Source organism: Leopardus geoffroyi, chromosome A1 (genome assembly GCF_018350155.1).
Source record: "Leopardus geoffroyi isolate Oge1 chromosome A1, O.geoffroyi_Oge1_pat1.0, whole genome shotgun sequence".
NCBI classification, from domain to species: domain Eukaryota; kingdom Metazoa; phylum Chordata; class Mammalia; order Carnivora; family Felidae; genus Leopardus; species Leopardus geoffroyi.
In genome coordinates, this window is record NC_059326.1 from 132,192,210 (window position 1) to 132,218,036 (window position 25,827).

General features: G+C 41.3%; 1 protein-coding gene across 1 annotated transcript in view; it reads right to left on the reverse strand.

The window, feature by feature from the left end:
* Positions 1-11,737: 11,737 nt before the first annotated feature.
* ADAMTS6 (ADAM metallopeptidase with thrombospondin type 1 motif 6) overlaps positions 11,738-25,827 on the reverse strand; it is a 321,406-nt gene continuing 307,316 nt past the window's right edge. The window contains exons 25-26 of the transcript XR_006716243.1: positions 25,685-25,792; positions 11,738-11,847 (exon numbers count right to left, since the gene is read on the reverse strand). The gene's annotated coding sequence lies outside the window, so the exon portion shown is untranslated. The remainder of the gene's footprint in view (positions 11,848-25,684; positions 25,793-25,827) is intronic.

Sequence of the window (25,827 nt, forward strand, 5' to 3'; positions counted from 1 at the left end):
TTCCTATTTGTTCCTGATGTTTCCTTTTTGGTGTCATACCTAAAAATGCATATCTTGCCAAATCCAAGGACATGAAGAGTTTTATAGTTTTAATTTTTATGTTTAGATCTTTGATCCATTTTTTGTTTTGTTTTGTTTTGTTTTCTTCGATCTTTTTGAGTTAACTTTTGTATAGGGTGTGAGGTAAGGTTCAGCTACATTCTTTTGCATGTGCTATCTATCCACTTATTTTACCATCATTTGTTGAAGACACTATTCTTTTCTCATTCAATGGTCTTTCCACCCTTGTCAAAAGTCAATTGACCACAGATATATGAGTTTATTGTTGGACTCTCATGTTTGTTCTTTTGATGTATATATCATCTATGCTGATACCAGTACTGCAGTGTTTTGATTATAGTAGCTTTTTAGTACGCTTTGAAATTGGGAAGGATGAATCCTTCAATTTCATTCTTTTTTTTTTCTTTCAAAATTATTTTGGCTATTTGGGGTTCCTTGTAATTTCACATGAATTTTAGGATTAATTTATGTATTTCTGGAAAAAGGCAATAGGAATTGCAGTAAATCTCTAGATCCATGTGGGTTTATTGCCATCTTAACAATATTAAATCTTCCAATCCACTAACATGGGATATTTTCCATTTATTTAGGTCTCCTTTAACTTCTTTCAACAATGTTTTATAGTTTTCAGTGGGCAGATCTTGTACCTTCTTCTTTACATTTATTCCTAATTGTTTTATACTATTTGATAATATTATAAATGAAATTATTTTCTTAATTTTATTTTTGGATTGTTCATTGCTATTGTATAGAAATGCATATAAAGGGGCGCCTGGGTGGCGCAGTCGGTTAAGCGTCCGACTTCAGCCAGGTCACGATCTCGCGGTCCGTGAGTTCGAGTCCTGCGTCAGGCTCTGGGCTGATGGCTCAGAGCCTGGAGCCTGTTTCCGATTCTGTGTCTCCCTCTCTCTCTGCCCCTCCCCTGTTCATGCTCTGTCTCTCTCTGTCCCAAAAATAAATAAAAAACGTTGAAAAAAAAAATTAAAAAAAAAAAAAAAGAAATGCATATAAATATTTTGCACTGGGAAGAACACAGAAGTTATACTGGCTGATGATTCATTCTTCTCTAAGGATTATGGAAGCAACCTTACTTACAAGCTCTGTAACTTTTATTTAAGCCCATCCACATCTGCTGATTTGTATGGAAAGAACAGATGTTATCAGAAAAAGTCTGAAATGTGTTTCTAATGACTGAGATGCCAGGTAGGAGATGGAAGGACTTAGGAACACAGATTTAGAAAAAAAAAAATCTTTTCCACATTTCATGATTCTGACTATGCAAAGTAAGCAAACAGCTTTGCTAGTAGTGGTGTCAAGAAGAGGATGAGTTTGGGGCACCTGGGTGGCTCAGTCGGTTGAGCGTCAGACTTCAGCTCAGGTCATGATCTCACGGTCTGTGAGTTCGAGCCCTGCATCGGGCTCTGTGCTGACAGCACAGAGCCTGGAGCCTGCTTCTGATTCTGTGTCTCCCTTTCTCTCTCTCTGTCCCCTCCCCCACTCATGCTCTGTCTCTCTCTCTGTGTCAAAAATAAAAAAACATTAAAAAAAAAAAAAAAAAAAAAAAGAAGAGGATGAGTTTTCTGAACTGTGACCCAAAATGTGAGACAGAGTATGCCACAGAAGCTCCTACAAGAATGTATTTGGCAGAAGATGCATCAAAGAAATCAAGAGGATTCTAAACTAAATCTCAAGAGCAAGTCTATTTAACAACAGCTATTCTGTGTATGCTGACCTCGGTGATTTGAATGAATTCACTTACTTAATTCTAACAGAGTCTTAAGCTATTGGTACTATTATTTTCCTCATTTTATAGATGAGAAAATTGAAGCACAGAAGAGGTTAAGTACTTCTCAAGAAAATAAAGCTCTTAAGTAGTGAAATCAGGATGAAAAATGGAGTAAAAAGTATCAAAATAAAAAATTCTAGAAGTGTACCATATTGAGAAACACTAAGATGCCTTAGGGAAAGAAGCATAGTGGGAAGTTGAAAAGAAAATGAAAGAAAGCTGAGGAAAAACTTTTGTATGTGGTATCAGTGTACCATGGGCAGAAGATGGAGACAAATATGGCAAACTAGCAGTTCCAATAAAATTTTTAGAAACATACACTTTTCTGGGTATTACGGAAAAAGTATGGTCGGTTTATACGAAGAAATGGAATACTCTAATGAATAAAATAATCTGAAAGAAAAGATTTAGATAAGAGTAGAGATTAGGGTGGTAGGACTTGAGTTGCAAAGGCACAAATCTATATGGGAATCCATAAACCTGAGGGCATGGACAAAACAAAGAATATCTGGATGAAAAAGAAAAGAATTCAGAAATGGAGATGATAATGTCACAGGAGCAAATTGCAGATGGCTTGACCAAACTGAGCATGTGAGAAATATTTTAATTTTAAATAATATTTTCTTTTTTTATTTTAGAGAAAGAGCACACATGCAAGCTCAGGAGGGGGAAAGGGAGAGGGAGAGGGAGAGAGAGAGGGAGAGAGAAAGAGAGAGAGAGAGAGAGAGAATCATAAGCAGGTTCCGTGCTCAGTGTGGAGCCCTACTCAGGGCTCGATCCCACGACCCTGGGATCATGACCTGAGCCAAAATAAAGAGTCGGTAGCTCAACCAGCTGAGTCACCCAGGTGCCCCAATAATATTTTCTTAATACACATTATTAAACTGATGTAATAGCAGTCAAATGTTTTAACCATGTAGACATGTGTTAAAAGTATTATTCGACTGAAAGCAGAACATGTGATAAAATTTTGGCCTTCCTTACCTACAATTTTATCTCTTAAAAGGAGTAAACAACAAGGAAGCTGCTATGCTAGATTTAATTCTGGCCAAGAAGACTTTGGTTGGTGATGGGGAAATAAATTATAAAAACCTCAAGAGAAAGTCATAAAGTCATCTGTGGAATCATAATACTGAGCATAGTTAAATGTTTCTCTTAGACTTTAGGAAATCAGATTTCAATTTATTATTGATTTCTAATTTCATTTGAGTGTAGTGAGAGAAAAGGATCAGTGTTATGTCAGTTATTTGGCATTTATTAAGATTTATGTTAGGGCCCAGTTCTAAATAGTCCTTTTTTGTCCACAAAAAGAGTATGTCTCTGTCTTTCACATGCATGGTGTAAGCTCTGTCCATTGGGTCAAGTTTGCTCATTATGTGGTTCAAATCTCCATTATCAGACTAACTTTTAGGCTGCTCAATGTTAGCAACTTGTAAGTGATGGATTAATTATCTTCCCAGTTTCACGTGGTACATTTGTCACGTTTTGCTTATATGCAGTGCTGCTATAGGTGCATATGTAGGTACAGGATTGTGACACTTTCCCAGAAAATGAGTGGTAACATCAGTAATTAAAATTTTCATATTTTCATTGAGTAAATTGTTTATATTATCATTAAGTAAGCAGATTTTTTCATATCATCCTGAATAAGCTGTTCATATTATTAAATAATTTATCTTTGTATTATCACTATGTTATTTCTATAATATACTTTTTATTCATGAAATATTCTTTATCTTAAAATGTATTTTTTTTTCCAGATATAATTCTTACTATACCAGCTTTCTTTTATTTAAAATTTCTGGGGGCACCTGGGTGGCTCAGTGACCTACTTCAGCTCAGGTCATGATCTCGCTGTTCAGGGGTTTGAGCCCCGTGTGGGACTCTGTGCTGACAGCTCAGAGCCTGGAGCCTATTTTGGATTCTGTGTCTTCCTTTCTCTCTGCCCCTCCCCAGCTTGTGCTCTGTCTCTCTCTGTCTCTCAGAAATAAATAAACATTGAAAATAAAAATAAAAATAATTCTTAATAAATAAAAATTCCCCTGGTACAATTTTTCCATTAGCTTTCTGTATGTTTATGCTTTAACTTGTTTCTTGAAGACATAAATAGCTGAATTTTTTTTTTTACAATCCAATCTGAAAATTGCTGTTTTTTAACAAATATTTACACATATTGGAATATATTTGAACTTATTTTTACCATTTAATTTTGTGTCATCTCTTTTCCTACCTTCTTTTGGGTTGGTCCAGGGTTTGTTTGGTTTTTGTTTTAAATTTTTTTTTTTTTTTACTTTTCCACTTGTGTGGAAGTTATATTCCTTTTTATTATTCTTTGTGTAGTTACCTTTAAATATTTAAAATTAACTGTATAAAGGCTTGTTTTTCTCTCTAAAGAAAAAGTCTACTGCAATTTTGATTGGGATTGTGTTGAATCTATAGATCAGTTTTGGGAGCACTAACATCTAAGAGGCATGCAAAAGTTCTTAACTATTAAATAATTAATAAAAGAATCTTACCTAATTGCATAATCTTGATAGTGACTCCCATGGTGACAAGGAAGGACTTGTCCTAGGTTTTGGGAGGGCTGCTAGGGGACAGACTTTGGTTGATAGCCTCTTCAGAGACTGCCTTAGCTGCAGACAGCCATTTGGCCCAAGGGCTTGACCTTTTGCAAGGTGGGGGGAGGGCAGGGATGAGGTAGGGGTGGCGGTGGGGCACATCCAATAACTGATGGAGGAGGGTCAAAAAGGCCTAGCTATTTTTGCCCGAGGTGGGAGAACTCTGACCCTTTTAGCTCCATCTTGACCTCTCCCTCCTCCCAGTCTTACTTCCTTCCCTACCTTCCACAGGTGTTGATCATAAGGGCACTCCCTAACAAACATCCTGCATGATGAATTCTGTCTCAGTCTGCTTCCGGGAGAAGCTGGTACCAGAAGAAGTCTGGTAGCACAGATTGTAAGATCAGTTTTGAAGCTGGGTCATTTACAGCCTAGTTGGTGGTAGGTGGGGCACAAATAGCCCGTGACACAACATGGAGGTCTAATTGTTAAAGCCTCCGGTTTTGGTGAATTGGAATGTGATACCAGTGGAAGGGTATATAAGAGCTGGAGCAAAGTATCAGGCTTTTGAGGTAAATGAGGCAAATAGTAACTTTATAGCCAATGGAATTGAGTGGCTATTGCTAAGCTCCATGGACATTTAGGGAAAGATAATAAATGGCTGAGAGCAAATAACAGGCAATTGAAAATGACATATGAAAGCAAAGCACTTCCCAGGTATCACCCAGAAAGGCTCTCCGCTCCTGGAGGATAGCAGAGAAAACTGAAGACTAGTACTTAATCAGCAGAGTAGTCAACCTCCAAATAAGGCTGAGGTTCCAACTATGGCAGGTGTGCTATGCCAAGGTCGAGGTCCTGGATGGGGAAAAATGCAACTCTGAATTAGTTACTCCAAACAAATTCACTTCCTTTTACATGGGCTACTATATTAATACATTAGAGAAGCCAATGCAGACAGAATTTATATTCCATTTAGCAAGACATATATAAAAAGTCTATTCTTGTGTGTTGTAGTGGAGAAATACAGTGGATGTCATTCATGCAGCAAACAGTTAAGTCACACTGTGCCAGGCACTGTGCTAGTTGTGAGACATATAAAGATTATTCATGGTTGGAAGTGGGTAAGAACAGAATGCAAGGGTGCCTAGCTGGCTCATTCGGTAGAGCATGTAACTCTTGATCTCAGGGTCTTAAGTTCAAGTCCCATGTCGGGTGCAGAGCCTACTTCAAAACACAAAAAACAAACAACAGAACAGAATGCAAAAGTGCCATTCAGTGGATCTGTTTCCATCTGGAGCAAGGTCCTTAGTGGCATGTGCAAACCTCAGGCTTGTCCATCTCTTATTCAACATTGTTATCCACGACTTTGGTAAACATATATAGGAGAGCTGTTTGTCACATTTGAGAATGACACAAAATTAAGCAGAACAGCAAGTACAAAAGATGCCAGAATCAAGATACAACCAAGACTGGAAGCATCAAGGAGAAATTAAATATAGATAAGCATAAATTCAATATTAAAAATAAGCATAGGATAGCAGGAGGGACACAACTTGATACCACTTCATGAGGAAGAAAGTTGGGCTTGAGCTCAATATCAGAGTGGGCTCTTAAAAGAGAATTGTATTGTTTGGGTCATGGAACATGACCCACAGAACACCTGGAATATCGTGTTCAGTTCTGGGCACCACATTTTTAAAACACCAGTCTACCGGAGTGTATTGAGCAGATGGCAGTTAGGACCTGAGGGATCCAGAAATCATACCATAAGAAAAGAGGGTGACGAAACAGACCAGAACCGAGAACAGGACACTGAGTGGAAACATGATGATTATCCTCAAGGATTCGGAGGCCTTTACATAAAAAAGAGAATATCTTATATTTTGCTCCAAGCAACAGAATTAGGACCAATATTGCTTTACGAAAGAATTCCAGAGAGAAACCCTCCCACAGACCTGTCCCACAGACTGACTTGGCATTGTTCAAGGACCACTTACAAGTATAAAGTAGGACTGGGAGTTTGGGTTGGATACTCTCTGAAGACTCTTTGGACTCTAACATTGTGTGATGCCCTTCTTTCAGAATCTGCCTCTTAAATTTTTCATTCAGACCCAGGCATAAATGATGGATGAGAAATTTGTAGCCTCCCTATGCCTCCGGTATCCAGATTCTAATAGAGTTAAAGACATATTAAAGGGTTAATTTGCAGCTAGCAGTGCAAGGCATTTTACCCTACAGTTGGAATGAACACGGGAGAATCTGGAGCCCTTACCACTGCCTTGAATTCGCATGGTTGGAGCAGCTTTCCCCCACGAAGCCCAGATCACTTTGCTTTCCTGGCACAAGGAAAATTCTACAAGAATAATGTATTTGTTGTTAGATCCTCTGTTCCAGCAGAGGCTGTCATTGCTTCCCAGGGAGCATCTTTACATCACAAAAGCATCAGTCTCCTTTTAAAATGAATGAATGAATGCACAAAAATGTCAATTCTTTCATTTCCTTTAGTCAAAAGCCATGCTTACAGTAATAAAAGACAAACCGGGGTAACTGAGTATACATGAAAGAGGGAGGAAGTACCTAGTAAAGCTTACATTATAAAAGCTCCCTAGGCTGAAACATTTGCCTGTCCGGATGCAAAATTGGCATTTCAGAGCCATATAATTTATGTAAACAGTAGCCACCTAGATATTTTATCTTGGTCATGTGCATAATCTGAAAAGAAAAAAATTAGAGATCCTCCTTGAGGACAACTTCCTGCTGGAGCTTTCTGGATGATTTATCAAGAGACTGTGCATGAGGTCACCTCTTTAGGTGGTGGACACTTCAGATATAATTATTATTACCGTTATCTGAGTACCGCCTGAGTCTGGGCTCTGGACCCCTCCCTAGCCTCCTAGGGCCGGCTGCCTTCTCTGTAACCATGGCCGACAGCTGTCTACACACAGTCCTGCAGCACCCAGCTCAACTGGGAATGATTAGCCTGTCTTGAAGCAGCTCTTCCCCCACTGAGATTGGCTGGCTGGCAATGCTTTTCTTCAGAGACAGCCTGTGTGTGCTCCTATCGCGCTGTGTTTGCTAATCTCACAGACATGGGGGAGCCGGGCCTAGGGTGTAGAATAGTGCTTCAGAACATACGTGTTGTTTTGGGGGTGTGCAGGAGGGACAAGGGTGTGTTGGCCTATACTTAGTATAATTCCTTATAAGAGTGGGGAAACAGTAGATGAAGTGACGGGGTTAGTAAAGAAGTGGAATAAATAAAAATAGACCACAAACAGTGAGAGAGCCCAAGGTCACCTGGGTGACCATTTCTATGGACTTGAGTCACTGGATACATTTAAGTTCAGTTTAATTTTAGTTTTCTAGTGTTTTTGTTTTTGTTTTTTCTTGGCAGGCTAAAAACAAACTGGAAAGCAAAGACCACCATCAACAAGGGGTCCTGGGCAGCATGGGGAGCGATGTCAGCCACTGAGCACTAAGTCTGAGAAAAAGCTGTGGCCCAGGCTTGAGCCTCACCCAGGTTCAGATCCTCAGGCACCACACATGCTTACAGACAGACAGGAGGGGAGAGTTCTTGTGTAAGCCTGAGAGGTGTTAGCAAAATGATCACGGGTATTTCCATCTCATGAATTATTGTTCTTTCTGAGAGAAAACCTGGAAATTTCAACACTGTTTCTTGGCAATTCTGTATTTCTTGCAGGAATTACCCAAACCACTGATTTACTGGGAAATCAAGAGATTGTGTTTATCTGTCCTTTACTTAGGTCTAACAAGTCTGCTTCACACTGCGAGAGGACTTTCGAAGTACAGTTTCCAGATAGTATCGAAAGCCAAACACACACACACACACACACACACACACACACAGGGCAGGAGAAGAGAAAATAATTTGGGAGTAACCTGAGCCTGTCAGAAGCTGATAAGATCCAAAAAACCTAAATCCCTAATGACACACAGGGCAACTTGTAAATTCATTTACTGACTCTAAATGGTCTCTTTCTTATTGAATACATTTTTTTTGCTTTACACAAACCTCTTGACTGTTAGCAACTTGTTTTTAAATGACATAAGAGGGCCCTCTTCTAATTGGTAAAAAAACAATCTCTTGCAACATGAAGGATGAATCATTACAGGACCCAGACATCCCCTCAGTATCTAATTTCCTCCACAAACACTTAGGTAGGAAAGTGGGTCAGAGAAGCCCATCATCCCAGTCATATTCTCTCTTGTATGTTTAATTCAACATTGTTTTGTACTTATAAGGAATTGTTACACTAATCATGTTTTTGCCAAATTGGCCATAATATAATCCACCTACCACTGACCAACTACAGAAGAAAAATTAAACAAACGTTTTGCTGTTGTTATCCTTTTTTTTCCTAGGGGTTGAGCTTCTGAAGCCAAGAGGTCACTTGGATTATGTATACAACTTTGGTAATTGCATTCCTAGATTCTACAAAATGCCACAATGCTCACTGGAGTCCAAAATAGCTGTTGCAAACAATGACAATTACTGCCCAGACATTTTCAAACACAGCAGGTTACTGGCTGAGGCTGTGATGGAAACCCTAAAAAATATATAAATATTTTGAAATGCTCTGTAAATCAAATTGATGCCCCAGACACACAGTGGATTGTCTCGGAGGAGCTGAAGTCATTTGGAGGCTGCGAGGCTTTGTGGAAGGGTGTTGGAAACTTTTGAGCTTGTTAATAGTAAGCCCAAATGTCATACTTAACTGATTTTTAAGTTTTCTCTCTCTCCAGGAATGGAGATCACAGTACTGTCTGGTCACCCTCACCCTGTAAAGGCCTCTAGCCCATAAAAAAGATTACAAAGCCTCAAAATTCCTCACTGCTTCCATATGTTTGGTAATCCCGGCATCGAATGGATGCTATTGGATGGTGACTGACGATAATTTATGGAAGGGAGTTCTGAAGCCCTTGCCCCGTGGTGATCTGAGAGATCTTGAGGAAAGCCAGTTGGGGGTCAGACACCAATAATAATGGCCGTCAAAGCCTCAAGAAATCTTGCTTAAACATTCTAACACTTTCTGCTGCACTGGATTGAGCCTGAGGACGTTCAGTTTGGACAGTCATGGCGCTTTGTGTTTGGGGTTTGGTGGGGCTTATTTAACCATGACTGACTTCTGGAGGGAAGATGCCATGTCTTGTCGAGTCTAGGGCTAAGGGAAGAACGATAATGCTAATATAATCTCACAGTAGCAGGACATCCCACCAGGAGGGCCAATCTCATCCTATGATTTGCAAAGCCCTGCTTCAAACACCCCTCAAGAGGCTACCCTCTTCTACCTGCAGGGAATTGGGAAATTAGAGCTCTGCCCAGTGCACAGCCTTCCTCCAAGAGGACGTCTGGGGAGAATTTCCCTTCCTAATAAGTATATATTATGGACTGAATGTTTGTGTCCCCACGAAATTCATATATTGAAGCCCTAACCCTCAGTGTGTGGTATTTGGTAGTGGGATCCTTGAGCAGTGACTAAGGTTTAGATGAGATCATGAGGGTAGGGTTCCCATGGTGGGACTGGTGACCTTATAAGAAGACGAAGAGACCCCAGAGATTGCTTGTTCCTTCTATGCCCTGTGAACACACAATGAGGAGGCAGCCCTCTATAAGCCAAGAAGAGGGCCCTCACCAGGAAGTGAATCTGCTGGCAACTTGATCTTGGACTTCCCAGTCTCCAGAACTGTGAGAAATACCTATGTGTTATTTAAGCTACTCAGTCTATGGTATTTTGTTATGGCAGTCTGAGCTGACAGGGCACACCTGCGGTTTAGGTAAATCCCTGAATTAAAATAAGTCGTTTCCTTTAAATGTTGAAAACTATTAAAAACAAAGATCCACTTAAATTTCAGTTCTTTAAAAAAGTGTTTGCCAGGTCCTGGGATATAGAAACAAAACAAAACACAGAAAGACGCGGACTCTGTCCTCAAGGAACTTGTAGTCTAGGAGAGGTAGATGTTAATAAAATGAGCTGAGTAATACATTTGCACTGTAATTGGGTATAGTATTAATTTATTTATAACCTTTTGCTGTCCTTTTATTTTTTATGTGGCATGTACTATGCATTATTTTTTATCCCCAGTGAATAATTTGTGAAGGGAGAATATTACTATTTTTCAACGATCAGGAAGCTAGAGGGGTCACAGCGCAAAAGACATCTTCCTCCAATGTTCTCTTTAAGATGCTTCTTGCCCCTCTGTGGACATGTCCCATGCTAGGAACTGACTGTTGATAGAGCGCCTGCTTCTTGTCAGGCAGCTCTTAAAGATCCTGGGCAGGACTCATTCAGCTGCTTGCAACGTGAACCCAGTTGCTCTGGTCTGAATGTCTGTGTGCCCCTTAAATTCATATGGTGAAAGTCTAACACCCTGAGGATGACTTTCTTAGTTGGTGAGGCCTTTGGGAGGTGCTTAGGTCATGAGGGTACAACCCTCATGAATGGGATGAGTGTAGTTATAAAAGGGACCCCATAAAATGCCCTTGCCCCTTCTACCACATGAGGGTACGAGGAGAGGACCCCAGCTATGAATCGGAAGAAAGACTCACCAGAACGTGAATATGCTGACATCTTGATCTTGAACTTCTAGCCTCCAAAACTGTGAGAAATAAATTTCTGTTGTTTATAAACCACGCAGTCTGTGGCATGTTGTTATCAAAGACTGAACATACTAAGATACAAATGGAAAGGAAAATTCCTGGGTCACATACCAAACAATGGGAAAAGCCAAGGCACGGATTCCATGACTGGCCCACTGTGAGGCAAGGCTCAGTAGCTGTTAACAGAAGAGGAAGAAAAAACATACCAGCTACATAATATTGGGACAATATTGCTTGTTTTGGATGAAAAAGGTACCCCTGCAGTTTCCTTCTCTGGAATAGCCCATGACAAGTCTATTTTCTCTCCAACCTGAAAATCTTTAAAATTTTTAAAGATAGGTATAAAGACTAAGAATTCATCTCCATGCCAAATATTCTCTGGTCAAAGGCCTCATTCTTTAATAGTAAATCCTCTCGTGTGGTGATTTATGTGTTCATTCTCTGGTTTGTCTGTGCCCATTCCTCTCTCATCCTAGCATAGTCTTCAGTACAAGTCCCCCCCCCACTCCCACCCCCACTATCTGGCAGTAGGGTGCTCTTATGAAACCTTTCATAGACCAAAATGATGTAAAGTGATGGAGTAATTCCCATTAATTTACAGGGAATATTTTTTGAGCATTCCCAGACCCAAAGAGCAATCCCTCTTAGGCTTTTCTGATACCTTAGGACACATTTTGCTAATGAATGCACAAAATAGAGATAAAGCACGGATACTCACAGACTCAGATTCAAAGCTGTGCGGCTTGATGCTGAGACGCCGAGGGTAGTTCCCCAGAAGAATTATGGCAGTACCACTCTCGTTGCTTCGGTGTCTCCATAAAGGCTTGCTGCAAAACAAATGCTAAATATTGGGCATCTGGGTGGCTCAGTTGGTTAAGCCTCTGACTTTGGCTCAGGTCATGATCTCATGGTCCGTGGGTTTGAGCCCCACGTGGGGCTGTGTGCTGACAACTCAACCTGGAGCCTGCTTCAGATTCCGTCTCTCTCTCTCTCTCTCTCTCCCCCTCTCCCACTTGCGCTTTGTTACTCTTTGTCTCTCAAAAATAAATAAATGTTAAAAAATGCTGAATGTGATTTTTGCTTTTCACCTTTAAAAAAATTTTTTTTAATGTTTATTTATTTTTGAGAGAGAGATAGAGACAGAGACAGAGTGTGAGTGAGGGAAGGGCAGAGACCTAGGGAAACATAGAATCCAAAGCAGGCTCCAGGCTATGAGCTGTCAGCACAGACCCCGATGCAGGGCTCAAACTCCCAAACTATGAGATCATGACCTGAGCCAAAGTTGGCCACTTGACCAACTGAGCCACCCAGGCGCCCCTCACCTTTTTTTTTTTTTTTTTTTTTTTTTTTTTGGTAAAAGCAAAAAATTCCTCTTTGGATTTCTTTCAATTAGTGAAAACAGGTATTAATGCAGGTCTTTCATAAAATTGAAGTGTTGTAAGGCAAACTTTTGAAAAGTGGGGGGATACCTGCGGAGCATAATGACAGGTTTGAGAAGTACTGTATCACTGGAAGGGACATGTCTAAGTCTCCTCTTCCACCAGTATTTGTCTAATATTTATATGTATTTGGGCAAGATCTTTACTTATAAATATTTTTTTTCTCAACGTTTTTTTTATTTATTTTTGGGACAGAGAGAGACAGAGCATGAACAGGGGAGGGGCAGAGAGAGAGGGAGACACAGAATCGGAAACAGGCTCCAGGCTCTGAGCCATCAGCCCAGAGCCCGACGCGGGGCTCGAACTCACGGACCGCGAGATCGTGACCTGGCTGAAGTCGGACGCTTAACCGACTGCGCCACCCAGGCGCCCCTACTTATAAATATTTTTAAGTATATTTCCATTGCCTGTAATTACTGTACGTTTCCATAAATATTGCCTTTCTTGTACCATCTAAATACTACTAGATGTCAGAATATAGAGACAAATTCTGAAAACAGACTACCTAAAAGAGATGAACATCTAAATACCAGATCATCTAACTGCCTTATTTATTTTTTATTTATTTTTTTTAATTTTTGAGAGAGAGAGAGAGAGAGAGAGAGAGAGAGAGATGGTGCATGCATGGCTGGGGTGGGGGGTACAGAGAATCTTAAGCAGGTTCCGTACTGATAGCAGAGACCCAACAAGGGGCTCAAACTCACAAACCGTGAGATCATGACCTGAGCCGAAGTCGGGCTTAACCGACTAAGCCACCCAGTCGGCCCCATCTAATTGTCTTGAAGGTTAGTAAGACCTATCTCACTGTTTTCCTCTCCCTTACTGAACTACAGTTAGTGTCATACACATGACTTAATTCATGTAATTCAAGAACCATTTATTGGGTGGCTGTTAAGTGCAAGGTGTTGTGTCAGATACATTTCAATATTTTCTTTAAGTGATCGTTTGAGGAGCTACCGGTTTACTGGCTGTGCACTGTTCTCACAGATTGTGGAATAACGTCTAAATGACTTCATTTGACCAAAGTTTCTCAAGTTCCTTAAGGTTATTAGAATGCAAATAATAGAAATAAACTAAAAAAAAAAAGTGAACTCAACCCTAGTGTAAGTGAAAAAAGGAAGATGTGGTATAAGCATTCAGAAGCGTCCCACGGAATGGCAGGGAAGGAAGTGCCTTTCACAACGGACTAGAATCAAACCCTGAGACACTGTCAGACACAAAGGCAGCCACTCCTTCCTTGGGGTTTGATGGGCTCACATCTCTGGCTGTCTCTGTGTGTCTGCTTTTTGTCCTATTTAGGTCAGCTTTCTCTGTGCCTCAATGTACGTGGCATAAGATGTCCACTCCACAGAGCACAAGTTTATATGTCCCACTGGTCCAGCCATGCCCAGAGACTGGCTACATCCTTGAGTCTTGGCTCCACATTCCGGGGAGTTCCATCAGTCCATCCACACCAAGGTGCCACTTTATTGGCTACAGCCAAGGAAGCAGGGCCATATGACCCAGATATGGCTGTGAGGTTCTCACCTGAAGGATGAAGAGGGGCTAAGCAGATATGCTGAAAGGCATCAACTCTAGTCCTTCACAATCTAACTTCAACTCATGATTTCTGTGTGTCTTTTGTTTTCATACATTCACTGTGATCATCTCAAGATTTTTGTCTCATTAAATGTTGGATTTCAGTTTTTAGTCCTGGCTCCTCAGTCCTCTCCCTTAATATAGAGAGAATAGTGTCGAGTCTCAGGATTTGTCAGATGATCTTCTGTAGGATTGATTCTTGGGGCAAGCTTAGAAGACAGTCTAGGCATTTCCAGAGTCTTCAGTACCTTTGCTTGAACTGGAGCCAACACTGGATTCTAGCAAACATGCTCCAGGAACAGGGCATACATTGGAGTATCACTGCAGTTACTAGTTGATGATCAACCAACAGGAATGATGATCCAACCACAGGAATATCCAAAGAGCAGCACATTTATACTCCAAGGACCGAGGGGCAGTGGCAGGCCAAGCCCACATGTGACTGAGATGGCAGGACAGGACCACCTTGAGATCTACCACAAGCCAACACCTTGGGACACCAACAACCTCAAGACCTTGCATTTGCACTGAGGATGTCATTTGAGCCTCACATCAACACGTGTACTAGGTAAGTATGAGCTCCAGTTTATCTAAAGGAAACTGTAGCCAAAGAGGTGATAGAGGCAGAGGTAGAAAACACCTCTTCTGACCCCTCATCTAGTGCTTTTTCTGCCAGTGTCACCTATGCCCTCTGGCTGACCTGTACTTGGAAGATTCTTTTAAAGACATGGTCGTCTGTACTTCCAAGAGGACAGCAGCTAGGTTTCTGAGGCATAGGGCATGGAGTACAATGCTGTTTTAGTATTACAAGGAACAGATGTAAACAAGTATTATCAGGCCATAGCAACACCATCCAAAATCCATCTCCCCGGAGGTCTGGACCCATCAACAACAATCCTGTCATTTCCAACAGCTGGTCCACCACACTAAATATGCCAAATCTCTACCGAATGGCAATTCCTGGCTTTGTGTTTTGTCTTCTTTGGTGAATTGGCTTTTAAATTTGGTTTTTAATTTTTTTAATGCTTTATTTTTATTTTTGAGAGTGTGTGCACATGCATGCAGGTGAGTGGGGGAGGTGCAGAGAAAGAGGGGGACAGAGGATCTGAAGTGGGCTCTGGGCTGACAGCAGAGATCCTGATGTGGGGCTTGAACTCACAAACCTTGAGATCATGACCTGAGCTGAAGTGGGACATTCAACTGACTAAGCCACCCAGACATCCCTAATTTTTTTTTTTTTTTTTAATAAGTATCTTGCTTCTTTAGTTAAACTAGTTGGCTCCCATTTCATTTTTTTTTTTTTCAGGATTATTCAGTGTGTTGATGTTTTTCCCTTTACTGATAATCAACCTGGTAACTATGCCTATGGGGAAGCTGGTTGGTTTTCTTGTTTTAAGCTGGATGGAGGCATTTCAAACTGTCCCAGACCAGCTGAAGTTAGGCAGCAATGCCTGTGGGCACTTACAGGGTTTTTTGAACCATATGCTCATTTTCAAAGATGGGGCTGAGCTGAGCCAGCCACATGTGGAGTCTGTTATTTGCCAACTGTGTTATCCAGTGTCTCAGTTGGTGATCTGATCACGGGGGGTGGGGCAAGTCTTTCTTGTTTGTCACCTGTGGAGGGCCACACATCACAGACAGCAGAGGTGTCTGGTGTCTGTATGCTTCCCTCCAGCACAGGACGCTGATCTGGGCCGCACCTACTCCTGCTCTGCTCTCCCCGTGCCCCTTTTGGGGAAGGTCTCCATTTCACATTACCAAGTGTTTGCCAGCTTGGAATCAAAGCCAAAGCCATGTTGGGCCTTTTTTGGATGTTTGGCAGGTGACACTTGTATCAGAAGAGTCCTGTGAAGGAGGCCAGAGGTCTGAAAAATGCCTTCCTTGGCCAGAAGGCAGGAAACCTAACTCTGGGACTATTTGTACCATATGACCACGGAAAAGCTGACTCATGTCTTCATAACTCAATTTCTCCTCCTCAAAAATGGGGATGATTCTGTCCCTCATACTTCCTGTGGCCACTGGGCAGGGTTGGGAGCTGTGTTCAAAAGTACCTGGGCCTGTGGTATAAAAAAACTCCCTGCTCATAAATAGGCATGATTATTCATCATTTTGTTACTACTTTTCAACTTCTGGCAGAATCTCATTTCTCTCCTCTTGGACTGAGTGCTTGAGCTATTTGGAGAGCCAGTCCCTCCCTACTAACAGACTGCCGGCTCATCAAATAATATTTATTGACCAGCCTCATGCACAGGGCATACCACTGGCAGTTTAGACTGCAAACCCTCCGAGCACACACTGTTTCTAACTCTGTGTTCAGTACAGCAACCAGAAATTAGCAATCAGGAATAAGTTGAGATCATCATCTTGGGCTATTTTCTGTCTGGCAAGTTTATGTATCCAGGCTTCTGCCACAGGCCTTCTTAGCAAAAAACCCTCTCTCCTTCCCTCTGTCTGCTCCGCAGCCCAAGGGACAGCAGCCTGAACTTTGTGGGCAGCGGCAGCTCTCATAACTGTACCTATTTTGGGCAGACACTGAGGGAAGAGGCGAGAATTCCTGTAGAGTTACATCGGGAAAGAAAGGATCTGCCCCAGATTTAACAACTTACACATCTCAAGTGGAAGAAAAAAATTTTTAATTTTGAAATAGAAAAGAAAACCAAGAACAATGGAGCGCGTATTTATTTGAGCTAAGGAAGAGAGGTGAGGGATTGGGCTATGGTGAGTAACGTCCCTACCCCGCCAGGTTTGGATACCCCTGTCTGTTTGAAGCAATGGCTTTTCCTTTTGATGCTCTGGCAAGAGCTCCAGGATTGTCCCATGAGCTCATAAGGATGGGCTCTTTTCATTTCTCTAGATAAATTTGGAGGAGGACAGATTGCACAACACAATCTCAGAATAGTCATCTTCAGCTAGAACCTGGCTCACAAGATTGTGAAGCCAAGCATGTGGTGGAAAAGAACATTCTAAGAGCATTTTCAGGAAGTGTTTCCCCTAATGGAGGAAGTGAGGGAGAGGGTTATGGAGACAAGAAAATGTAGTGCAGGAGGATCACTCTATTGCTACACACAATATGTGCTAACACGTCAACATTTCTTTGTACTTACTGTGGATGTGTCCTTCCAGGGAACTCAAATGAATATCCAAGATGGAAATCATCCAAGCAGTACCCATGTTGGACAAGACAATCTCATAGCAGAAGGAAATGAGAAAAAACCAACCACCACTGACCAGGATATAAAGTATATCACATTTGTTCACATTCCATTTGCTAAACACAGTGAGTCATATGGCCAAGCCCAAAGTCAGTGGGGCAGGGAAGCAAACTCTATTCCATAGCAGGGACCATTTCAAGTCACATGGCAAAGGGCAAGGATGGGGGAAGCAGGGGAGCAGCTGGGAACCACAATACATTCTATCACAGCCCTGTATCATGATCCACTTATCTAGCTAGTGTATCCCTATATTGAGGGCTTAGGATCTTTTCCCAAAATCTGTACAGTGCTTTAGAAGATGGCAAGACCTTCTGGAATTTCTTCCTTCTTTTTTTAATATATATTTATTTTTGAAAGAGAGAGAGAGAGAGAGACAGAGTATGGGCAGAGGAGGGGCAGAAAGAGAGGGAGACACAGATTCTGAAGCAGGCTCCAGGCTCTTAGCCATCAGCACAGAGCCTGACGTGGAGCTCGAACTCACAAGCCATGAGATCATGAACTGAGCCAAAGTTGGACACTTAACTAACTGAGCCACCCAGGCACCCCTGGAATTTCTTTCTTTTTGAAATTGCGGTCCAAGATACATAAAATTTACAGCTTAACCATTTTTATGTACACAGTTCAGTAGCATAAGCACATCCAATGTCTTACAAGCATCACCATCATTCATCTCCAGAACATTTCGTTCTCTCCAATAGAAACTCTGTGCCCATTAAAACTAATTTTTTACTACTCTTCCCTCTAGCTCCTAGCAACCATCCTCCTACTTTCTGTCTCTATGAATTTGACTACTCTAGGTACCTCATGTAAGTGGAATCACACAGTATTTGCTTTCTTGTGACTGGCTTAATTTCACTTAGCATAATGTCCTCAAGTTTCATCCATGTGGTAGCATATGTCAGAATTCCCTTCCTTTTTGCTTTCTAAGTTTATTTATTTTGAGAGAGAGAGAGAGAGAGAGCGCATGTGTGCACATGAGCAGGGGAGGGGCAGAGAGAGAGGGAGAGAGAGAGAGAAAGAGAGAGAGAGAGAGAGAGAGGGAATCCCAAACACTGACAGTGTGGGGCTCAATCTCATGAACTGTGAAATCATGACCCAAGCTGAAATCAAGAGTTGGACACTTAACCGACTGAGCCCCCCAGGCATCCCCAGAATTCCCTTCCTTTTTAAGGCTGAATAATATTCTACTGTATGATAACCACATTTTTTTAATGTTTATTTATTTTTGAGAGAGTGCCCAAGCATGGGAGGAGCAGAGACAGAAGGGGGCAGAGGATCTGAAGCAGGCTCTATGCTGACAGCAGATAGCCTGACTCTACAAACCATGAGATCATGACCTGAGCTGAAGTCGGACCCTTAACCAACTGAGCCACCCAGGCGCTCCCACATTCTGTTTATTTATCTGTCCACAGCACTTAGTTTGCTCCCACATTTTGACTACTGTGAATAATGCTTCTATGAACAAAAGTATAAGAAATATCTCTTGGAGTTTTTCTTTCCAATTATTTTGAACATACACCCAAACATAGAATTCCTGGAACATATGGTTAACCCTACATTTGCTTGCTGAGGAGCATGCATACTGTTTTTCAGAGACTGGTCTTCCTATCCCTGCAGTTGTGGTAGGCAGGGACTTCTGCTCTTGAATTTCCCTGTTTTTGCCTGAGCCACCTTATTTAGCCCCTGACTCTGCTTCTTTTCCATGATGGAGAGTACTAATGCGAATTTCAGGATTTTGTTGACTCACCTTCTTTTCTACCTACCATTTATGATGGGTGGGGGAGACATTAGAAGCTGTATCTAACTGTGGGCTGCACCAGACTTTTCCTCAGGGACCATTTTTCAATACTGGCAGCAGAAAATTATTCTGTCTCTCTAATTTGTTTGCTGCTAGCTTATTATTATTATTATTGTCATTATTTGTTTGTTTCATTTTGTTAGGTGGGAGGAAGAGAGCTTCCACCTTATTGCTTCACTCTGTCATCTTATCCTGGAAATCTGTTTCTTCAGTTTTGCTTAAAATTGTAATTTATCTTCTATACAATTTCAGAGGTGGTACGTGTCATGAAAGAGACTGCAACTTCAGGCTAAAACATTGTTTTAAAATTATTTGTGGGTTATCACATTTTTCATGGCTTGTCAACAGAGTAAAAAGTTCATTTTAATTACACTAACTCCTCTCACCAGGAGCTGTTACAATTTCCTTTATATGGCAACGCGGGTTCTGTGGGTTTGAATACCTTTGCTTTCATGAATAATTCAAGAAGGCAGTTAATAAAGATGAGTAATTGTCCATATGCAATTGGGGGTAAAATGATGGGAGATTATTCACGCTTTTCCCAACAGAGCTATGATATCATTTGGCCAGGCTTCTTCAGGCTCCCTTGCAATGCAAGAGGACTTTGATGGTTATTTACACAATTTTTTGCTCTAAACTTGGATGAGACTAAATAAAGCATTTCTTAGACTGTAGATATATGCTCATCAGGCCTCATCAAGGAAAGCTTTAAGTGATTAGCTCCCGAATATTGGGCTTCAAACTCATGGTAGCCCCAGGTGAGGCTTTCAGAGACCTGATATAGTCCCTTAGACCTACAAACAACTGATCCCTGCCTCTTGCGGCAGAGGCAGCTTCCAGTAGAGAGGTAAAAATACTGCAGGCCGTTTCGGTCTTACAGGTACTAGGTATGGAGTGTGGCTCAGTTCTGGCCACTGCGTCCTAACGGCAAATTTGCTGGGGGTCTGTGAACACTCTTCCTCCCTGAAACTGACACACCAGCAGAAGTAGCCTCTCATGTTCGCTAGCTGCTGGCCCTTCTATGTGTGCCTTACTTGTCACTGTCCGACAGATGCAGGGAGCCATGGACACCTAGAGACAGGGAGAGGGGGTAGGTGGGAGTGGAGCTCTTGGGTCCTTCAGGACCTTGTAGAACAGTAGGCTTCACTCTGGAACTATCCTGCCTTTAGTGCTTAAATCACTTGTTCAGTTGTGTGAATTTGCAGCAGAAAGCCTTATTTGAAAATATGTTAAATGCAAAAATAAGGACAATGTAGTGACTTCTACTTAAGTGAAATGTATTTAGTTTTTTGGAGTTAAAATGTACTTTCTTTTACAAAGGTGCCTTTTATGGTAATAGTAACTGATAGATTTATTTATTTATTTATTTATTTTAATATCCTTACTTGGCAAAGTAAAAAGTTAGCAATTCTACATCAGAATCCAAAGTAGTTTTGAAATTTTACTGGTCCATGAAATCTGAAAGTCTGGGAACCACCGTTCTGACTTGAGAAAAACTCATTCTTGGACTGGGACTCAGAACTGGTTTTTAGCCCAGTTGCTTTCCTTTCTGGCCACTCTTTACATGCAGGACTTGTGAGTCCAACTCTTGCCCTTCACTCCGTTTCCTGCTTAGAAAGAAGAGAAAGGAAAGGGAAGGACAGTTCCCTAAGCTTTAGCTTTTTTGACTATGATATCAGTACACTGTTGCTCTCTCTTCACTCTCCATACACACCCCAATGCCCCTTCCCGTATACGCTGACACATGCACACACACACTTACTATGGGGATGAATTCTTCTTACCATGTACCTACCCATCACCTATATTCACCAGTTGTTAACACTGGCTCTATTTGTTTTATTGTTCTCTTTCTACACTATCCCATTAAAAAAAAAAAATCAGTTTTCAGAAAGCAATTTGTTAACATCACAACACTTCCCTACGAACATAACTTTTAATTATGTATTTTAATCCACATTTGAGCCTGGCTATACTTACTAACGGTTACGGCTGGAAATTTTGCAATGGAGTTGGAGACTGAAGGAGAAGTTTGAGAGACGTGTCATTAACCAGGGTAGCTTTTGACATGCTGATAGTAAAGAAAAGTATGGCTGACGTCATTTGCAGCAACCAGGCAGTTACACCATGGAACACTGTCTTATGTGACTAAAGCTCAGAGCAGCCATGGGCAGAAGGGCCAGAGGAAATTTGTTTTCTCCATGAGTTACTTGTTTTTATAACACTCTTCTGGGACCAACAAGCAGAGACCTGGATGTTCCTCTTCCCAAATGTGATTTGCAGCAGAGAAACAGTACAGGCAGTGGTGGTGTAAGAGTTGTTTTCTCATAAATCCTGGTCTTCTGCAGGTCTGCGAGGCTCAACTTGCCAGAAGAGGCATCTCTCAACTTCTCCCAGCCCCAATTTCCTCCTCTAGAAAATCAATAATGATGACAAGATCAGGGACAGAATGCACCTATAATAATACTGCCTGGAGTAGAGCCCATAATAGGTGCACATTAAGTGGTGTGTACAATTATGATTACTTTCCCCAAATTTGGTGACAGTACTGAGCAAATTCAATTTTACAATGAAAATATAAATATCTTGTTAACAGTAGCTAGCTGTTTTTTTTAAGAGTCTTTATCTTTTAGAGATATATTCCAAAGTATATATTTTTTAAAGTTTATCAATTTTTGACACAAAGAGAGACAGAGCACAAGCGGAGGAGGGGCAGAGAGAGAGGGAGACACAGAGACTAAAGCAGGCTCCAGGCTCTGAGCTGTCAGCACAGAGCCCAATGTGGGGCTCAAACTCAGGGACTGCAAGATCATGACCTGAGCCGAAGTTGGACACTCAACCAACTGAGCCACCCAGGCCCCCCAACATTCCAAAGTATTTAAAGGTGAAATGATATGATGTCTGCTTCTGTTCAGATACGGCACAGTAGAGGAGAAGGGCAGATGGAAACAAAACTGTTCATGTTGCTAATTGTGGAGGCTGGGTGACGGAGGAATCATTAAACTGGTCTCTCTACTTTTGCATAGGTGTGACATTTTCCAAAGTAAATAAAAACAAAAACAGACAAACAGAAGTTGGTGATTTCTTGCCTAAGTGAAGGACATTAAATTGCATATTTTCAACACTATAAGAAACACCTCTCATTTCTCAGCAGCCCTTGCTCTTGTAGAGGACATTGCATTAAATAAACACATAACAGGGGTGCCTGGGTGGCTCAGACAGTTAAGCATCCAACTTAGGATCAGGTCATCATCTCACAGCATGAGTTTGAGCCCCGCATGGGCTCTGTGCTGACAGCATAGAGCCCGCTTCGGATTCTCTGTTCCTCCACCCCCTGCTCCTCTCCTGCTCTCAATCTCTCTCTCTCTTAAAATAAATAATACATTTAAAAATAAATATACATAATAACTCACTCTCTTCTTCATTAGAACTCCCTGAAGGGGCCCCGTCTATCTGTCTTATCAGGGTTTTTCTCCTAGTTAATTATCAGCAACTGAATTATTATGAAGTTGATAAAAAAGACCAATCTGGTTAAACTATTGGTGGGGGGGATATAAACAAGTTTAAAGTGAAGTTTTCTTGATTCATAGTGACAATGGACTCCAACAGTGTCCCTGACCATGGCTGTCACAGTTAATTTTGAGAAACAAGAATTCCTTGCCACCCAAGGAGACTCTTTTAAAGTTGTTTAGAGAGAGAGGGTGTGAATTTAAAATGATTTGGTTGGGGGAGGGGTAGCATAAGGGATGTAAAAAGTGTGGATTGTGAGGCATGTTCCAGCAAAAATGTTGGGGAAAAAAAACATTGATTTTGATCTTGATATATGAGTATCTGTTTTATAACAAACCCAGGGTGAAAATTCATACTTCAAAGTTTGATGAATAGGGAGTAACTATCCTCTTCAAGAGACGTACTCTCAGAATTCCTTAAGAGTCTCTGTTTACATATCTGTTTACGTATCATTAACAACTTCCTTGAAAACTCTAGGAGGAAGACGGGCCAAGGCGGAAGACACTGGAAACTGGATTGTTAGCCCAACACAGCCAGTTAAAGACCAGGCTCTTCTCGGAATTATGTGAGCAAATGGAAAATGATGCAAGCTACGTAAGTGGAACAGAAGCAGAACTGTGTAAGTAGGGGCCCATCTGTATGGTCGCTGACTCCGTGGTAAAGAAGTCGAGCTCCAAGTCCCGCACACTCAGCCACAGCTTCATTAATGTTGCTGACAGACCCTGGTTAATTAGCCCTCTGGAAGATCAGGTTTAGTTTTTTCTTCAGAGATTCCAGGAAGGAGAATCCTCTAAGGACAGCTGTGTGCTATCTTCCAGGCTCTGAGAAGTGGCTTGGCTTCCTGAATTGAAGGGTTACTCAACCCTGGGAGGTCAGAGATCTTTCTTCTCCTTAATAGATAACATGCCATTTAGGTGGTCCAATCTTTCAGCCAATTTTAGAATTTGCAGTAGTAAAACATTTAGTGAAATGTTATATTAATTTTAAGTTGGATTGTAAAACAATGCCCACAGTTTTTAGACAAAACACCAGCACTTTTCTATGCAAATGAGTGAAATCCGTTAAAGTAGTCACTCAAAGCATATTTGGAGTTCCTCTTGTGGTATCACCTGGGGTCAGTTTGTAAAACACATAAGATATTTGTAGCCAAAATGAGTATATGCAGATTACTCACCAGATTTGGTTTTGGGCTTTTGCAAAATTCAAATCCATTCTACCCTGGGAGATAGCCCAAACAATTTAAAAACTGTCTTGAATGATGATTTTACTCTTACAATGAGTACAGAGTGATCTCCAGTGATTACTTTGAAGGGTACAACACTCCTCTGGAGTGTTAAGTTCTAATGTATTGATTTAAAAAGCCAGTGGGGCCTGTCTGGCTTAGTCAGAAGAGCTTGTAACTCCAGATCTGGGAATCGTGAGTTCCAGCCCCATGTTGGGTATAGAGATTACTTAAAAATGAATAAATAAACTTAAAAAAAAAAAAAAAAGCCAGACATAAGAGACGGTTGGTACATGTACTTTCTCTAGTTGACATCAAATGTGGCATGAAATAAAACAGTGTGTCTCCTTCTGTTTCCCTGCAGCAAAAGTTTGGCACATTGGTGGGAAGTTGGACCCTAAGTGTAGTAGGTAATAACATCTTCCTAGCTTACATTCAGAAAATCTTCAAAACTAAATGTGACTATAGGTTAATAACTTGTTTCAAAATTTCAGTATACACTTTTTAATCTCAAAATAAAATATTTAATTTCTCAATTTTCCTTTTTTCTGTGTGAAAGTTTAAAATTATGAATCAGGGTGCCTGGGTGGCTCAGTTGGTTGAGTGTCTGACTTCAGCTCAGGTCATGATCTTGCGGTTTCTGAGTTTGAGCCCTGCAATGGGCTCTAGGCTGTCAGTGTAGAGCCCACTTCAGATCCTCTGTCCTCCTCTCTCTGCCTTTCCCCACTGGTTCTCTCTCTCTCTCTCTCTAAATAAACTTAAAAAAAATAAAATAAAATAAGGGGCGCCTGGATAGCTCAGTTGCTTAAGCATCCTACTTCAGCTCAGGTCATGATCTCACTATTTGTGAGTTCAAGCCCCGCATCAGGCTCTGTGCTGACAGCTCAGAGCCTGGAGCCTGCTTCAGATTCTATGTCTCCCTCTCTCCCTTCCCCTCCCCAACTCTCTCTCTCTCTCAAAAATAAATAAACATTAAACAAATTTTAAAAAATAAAATAAAATTATAAATCAAATTATTTCTTATTGCAGTTAGTTTGGCTGAGAACATCTTTTGTTTTGCTGCCCACTTTAATTCAAACTCCTATTTTAGCCACTTCTGTGTGTGTTTTTCCAGTGTGTCAAAGAATATTCTTGTGTGTATTTATTATCTAGATACCTAGGATGATTTCCCAGAGACTATTTTTTTGAAGTTGAGATGTCTTCCTCCTTTATCTTTTTAAAAAAAATTTTTAAGATTTTATTTGTAAGTAACCTCTACACCCAACATGGGGCTTGAACCTACAACCCTGAGATCAAGAGTCTCATGCTCCACTGACTGAGCCAGCTAGGTGCCCCTCCTTTGTCTTTATATTCATAAATACATAGCACCAGTGATTTTTATATTTACAATAATGTACCCCCTAAAACAGAAACTAAATGTCTATTCATTTACATCAGATTAATTTGAATCCTTAAAAATAAAATACCAAAATTGATGATAGGGAAGAGAACAGTATATTTATTAGTTGCCTTTAGACCACAAAAACATTTCCTAGGGTATTTAAGCTTTAGTTGTCCTTCTCCCCAGCCGTTGGCTGGGGAGAAGTTGGGGCAGAGGGGCAGAGGCACACAAGGTCCATCTTGCCAGGCTGAGTCAGGCCAATGCAGCTGCTGGCCTGGGCACAAGCGTGGGTGGCCACCTGTGGCTCCCGGCACAGCTGTTTGGTAGAGGGCCAGCCAAAGCCCGGTCGGTGGGGTGGAGGCAGGTGGCCAGTTGGGCGGCCAATACATTCTGGCATGGGCTGAAAGAACACCTGGTTCCACTCTGTGGACCCACCACAGAAGGTCAAAGAATGTGCCTGCTGGCAGCAACCTGATGGTCCAGCTCTGGCTGAAACAGAGAAACCCACCTTTCTTGAAACTTACCCGAAGCCAACACGGGAATCATTCTGCTCTAGTTGTGTTGAAATAGGTCAGTGAGGCCATCTGGCATGTCTGGAAATGGTGTGAGGGGCTGTCAGACAGGAACAGGCTCTGTGATTCAAAACAGGACATTTCAGGGGAGGTGA